The 4,957-nt window shown below is 41.4% G+C and overlaps 1 pseudogene; it reads left to right on the forward strand.

Moving 5' to 3' along the window:
* Window positions 1–1,434: 1,434 nt before the first annotated feature.
* LOC138527320 (anaphase-promoting complex subunit 13 pseudogene) lies at window positions 1,435–2,082 on the forward strand (annotated as a pseudogene).
* The last annotated feature ends 2,875 nt before the right edge of the window (window positions 2,083–4,957 follow it).

Below are 4,957 nucleotides of genomic sequence, written 5' to 3' on the forward strand. Positions count from 1 at the left end.
TCTCTCTAAAGGAATCGTTCCTATGTAAAGTTTTGGTTGTCAGGTTTTCAAATCTCCTTTGCGTTTCCTCTTCGTTGAGCTTATCCTGTTTCAACCGGTACTAAGTGAAAATGTTGTTTTAAAAAAAAAATACAAAAAATGTTAAAAGCCGATTTAGGAAAGACCGCTCTGTGACTGCACGCTGGGCGTACAGGCGTGGCCGAGAAGAGCACGGGAAGACAGAAGTGAGATAAGTGAGTGTGTGTGTGTCTGTAAGCGTGTCTGTGTGTATGTTGAGGGGTGGTGTTTGGAGTGTGTGGGGAGGAGGCTGGGTAGAAAGGGTTTATGTATTGGTGTAACTGTTAGTGGGGGGAGGTCTTAGGAACAGCTATGGGGGAGAGGGTGCAGGGATAATGAGGGTTCGGGAAGAGGGGTGAAATCACCAGATTTAAGAGATGGGGGTGGGGGATTGAAAAGTGATATTGGGCGAATATTAAAGGCTGTACCAAATCGGCCAAAATAAATCAGTCTTTTTTTGTTTGCGGCCTATACTATTCGACATTATCACATAGAACCATTTCAACCATATGGTGTATGGTTTGAGAGTATGGACCCTTTTAATGACCGCTTACAGAATTATTACTCCATGCAATGAGTGTGATTATTCTCCTATTTATGTTGAGTATCTCAGAGAAATACGTATAGCCTATTTTACGTAGTTCAATCACTATAGTATAGCTGATATAGTAAGGGCCATTCATACATGCTGAACACTGTAGTAAAAACCCCATGCACAAAATGGAGAATTTTAGCCCGTGTGGAAACACTGCATTCTGGGAATTTTTGTGAGAAATCCCAAAACTTACCACCATGGAGATGAGAATTGAAGCAAGCAGAGCTGCACTCTGTAAACTGTAGTAAAAAATCCCAAAGAGCCACAAGTTTGGAGGAGAAAACTTAGTCTGTCATGAAAGCACTACTTTCCAGGAAGTCTAGTTATACATTCCAATATGATTGAACTACATGTGAACCATTGTTTTCTGGGACCTGTAGTAAGAGATTCCATAGCATCAAAAATATGGATACCACAAGTGAACTAAGTTTGAAAGTGCTGTAGTGTGGGAAAGGTAGGAAGACATCCCAAAGCATGACAAGCACAGAAAAGAAAATTGAGCATACCGTGGAAGCACTGCATTCTGGGTATTTTCTTAGCAGAGTTCAACATGTTATGAGTTGGGAAATAAATTTGGACCCAGTGCAGAGACACTTTATTCTTGAAGCTGCAGTGCAACTCCAAAATTATTATGCCTTAAAATATAGGCGTGTAGAAAATCAAAGCATGTAAGACAAAGAAGCCAGAATATGCTACAATTTAAAGGATCCCACTAAAATCTGTGAGGTTCTGAGATATCAAACCAAATCTCAGGAGGCTAAACACAGAATTCCAGCAGAGGAGAGTAACAGGAAGAAGTGCTGTGCTGTAACCATCACACACAGGAAAACCCCTCCCCCTGCTCCTGACTCCCTGGTGCCGCAATGGACAGCGAGGTGCTGAGAGATGGCAGGATCGTGGACCTGATTGACGATGCTTGGCGGGAGGACAAGCTTCCCTACGAGGATGTGGCCATTCCCGTGAATGAGCTCCCCGAACCAGAGCAAGACAGCGATGGCACCACAGAATCCGTGAAGGAACAGGAAACCAAGTGGACGGATTTAGCCTTGCAGTATCTGCATGAAAATGTTCCCCCCACCGGCAACTAAGGAAGGCCTACTTGCACATCGTAAAAGGCGGCATTCGCAGCTGTTGCAACCTGTGTTAAGAGCAATGCCGAATGGGTGAACACGATGAAACACGTCTGATAAAATGTTAACATGCAAAAGGCTTATTTTCCTTTGTTTTCTCAATGTCTCGTACTGAAACAGCATTTATCGTTACTCCTTTTAACCACTGGTACCGCCATCCACCTATTTAAGCGAAGCTTGTTTAACATAGTGGCATCCTTTGATTATATTAGCATGATTACTACTAAGTCCCGACCCTCCCACAACTCCCCAGCCCACCTGAGAGATTGACGTGAATTAAATTCTTTTGAAAAATGCCTCCACCAAAAAAAAAAAAATTTCTGCAGAGGGAGAGATTACAAAGTTAGAACACATTCCGTAATACTAGATTGGTACAAGGAAAGAAAAACATGTGCCTCCCCACTCCCAAACAACTCTGGGACAACAAGAAACAAATCAGATTGTGCCATAATGTGAAGAAAGCCAGATGCTTGAAAAGCCAGAGAAAATGAGTGACAAGGATTCCTGCAAACATCAAGAGATAAGTTAAGGAAAAGTTGCAACAGCATAGAGTGTTTTGATTGAAAAGACTGGGAGATATGATTACTTTTTTTAAACTTCCAATTGTGATAACTGCTTAAAGAGAGACCACTGAAATATAAGTTTAAGTGAACTATGTTTTATTTGTGAGAGTTTAATTGCTACCAGTCTGTAAAAAATGGTGTAAGAAGTGGGATTCAAAGGTCCTGACAAAAGGTCTTCCCAATTCACTCCAGAGACAATGGAAATGATTGAATTAATATATTGTCAGTTAGACTTGAGTCCTTCATCTTTTAAAGGACATCTAATATTTACACTGTGCTTCGAATAGTCCTCCCATTCAATGAGATCTCCTTGAGAAACAGGTGAGATGAAGACTATTATGAAACCTTTCTCTGATGGTACAACACTAATTACAACAGGTGCTATAGTTATGATCTTAACAAGATGCAACTGACAACCAAGTATTTCAAAGTGTGATGCAATGTAGGGTAACAATTACAAAAAATCCAATACATAGATGAAAGTTCACAAATGGTACCCAAAAGCATTGTAGAACATGTTCATGATGGCTGTATCCAAAATAGATGCAACCATTGCCACTGTAAAATACTTTCATGATGTTGCCCACAAAATAAGACAGTATTGCACAAATACAGCATTTAACCCAGCTGTGCACTGCAACACTAAACCGCCTGCACATCCACAATGAATGCACAATTCTGCCACCAACACCTAAAAACACTGCTTATTTTAGACTGCAGGAATTCTTAAAAAAGAAGCTACCAGGCTTTGCAACCTCCTTGGAAGTATCTAAACTGATGCAATACATCACAGCCCAATGGAATGATTGGGATATTATCTTCAATTTATAAACGATTGTCCTAAGAGAGCGGCCATCCCCTAATCTTAAAGTCAAAACCTCTCAGGCAGGGGCACAGGAGAAATGGATCTCTAATGAGGATTGGTAGGAGTTTTGAGGCAGACCTCGAAGGCCCCGTTCATTTCAAACACAAAAGTCGCATTTTAAATGTCTACATCAGGTATAATTCATCCACCATCCATATCTGTAAACACATCAGACAGATTTCTAGTTGCCCCTGATGTAGGGACAACACAGGATTCCCACACCTTGCTAGGAACTGCTCTAATGGCAGACTATTTCTCCACCCTGCATGACATAACAGACAGCAAAATCTGCTCCTCCCTTCGGTTTGGATATTAGGACTGCTTGACTAAATGAGCATAACAAACAAAAAACAAATCCTGTTGCACTTCTCTTTGCTAGGAGGCAAACTTCAACGACTTGGTCGAAAGGCATCTCCCAAAACAGACACATGATCCAGGGTTCTCTGATCTCACATATTCTATTAATCTAGAAGACACCAACTATGAATTGATAGTGTGCACCAATAAACGTAAAGATATATGGGGGGGCATTTCAGAAAAGTGAGGAAGCAAAAGAACTCACCAACACTATTTAACTTTCCTCTACTTCCCTTTACTTCTCCTAAGTGCCACAACGAGGAATCCATAGTCTGTCTATTAGTCTTACGTGGAAGGTATATTATGTACCACAGGTCGCTTTTGGCTGGCACTGAGCACTGTGAAGAAATGTCTGTAAATATGTATAAGTATTGTGGTTGGTCAGAAGTAGGAGACAGACCAGGGTTTACCATTTCAGAAGAGTTTTTATTAGAAAGTATATGAAAGCCGCCTAACTTCCCCCATTTTAAGGGTTTACCTACCTAACAAAATTAAACTAGGGTGTTTGTCATCTGGTCTCAAGTCCAAAGGAAAAGTCTGTCCTCTGTCCAAACTAAACTACTCTGTCCCTACCTCTTATACCTATTGAAAACCAGGAGAATGGCTCCCTTCTCCTGGGATTGCTTTTCAGCAATTTAAATTCAATATCTGAGCTTCAAATAGTTTGATGCTATTTCTTGTAACAGTTAATTTAGTTCTCTTAGGGGACTTTTCCACGTACCTTTCTCTGTTTCTCATTGGTTTCTAAATGTCCTCTCTCTGGGTGTGATAGCACCTGTATTTCCTTTTCTCCTACTCCTCTCAAGGATGTCTGACAGTTCTTCTTTGTGCAACACCAGTTTTCCCAGTGTTGTTCTTTCTCTCTCATAACTTTTTACAATCGCATGTACTATTATCTTCGCACTGTGATCTGTGTGATGTACCCAGTGACCAGGATCCTTACTTTTGTTATCCTTTCCGTCACTGGGACGAGTAGGCATAGTTTCTGGGGGTTCCCCACTCTTTTCAGGCTTTAACCATTCACTCGGACGAATAGGTTGTGTCTCTGAATACTCTTCACTGTTCTCAGGTGTTAACCATTTACTGGGACAAGTATGCTGTGTCCCTGAATATTTTTCACTCTTCTCAGGCTTTACCCATTCACTGGGACGAATATGCTGTGTCCCTAAATACTCTTCACTGTTCTCAGGTTTTACCCATTCACTGGTACGAGTAGGCTGTCTCCAATTATTATATTCGTATCTGGTTCTAAGATGAATATGATTTGGCCCCTCATTATCTGTGCCTCCTTCCCGGGTTCTCCTGCTCTCCCGTTACCTGTGGTGTAATGGGGCTGAGTCACTGGGCCGGCACCAGCCTTCATAAGTTCTCTTAGTTTGTCAGGGTGGCT

Source organism: Ambystoma mexicanum, chromosome 14, assembly GCF_040938575.1.
Source record: "Ambystoma mexicanum isolate Mex_15411 chromosome 14, UKY_AmexF1_1, whole genome shotgun sequence".
Lineage (NCBI taxonomy): Eukaryota > Metazoa > Chordata > Amphibia > Caudata > Ambystomatidae > Ambystoma > Ambystoma mexicanum.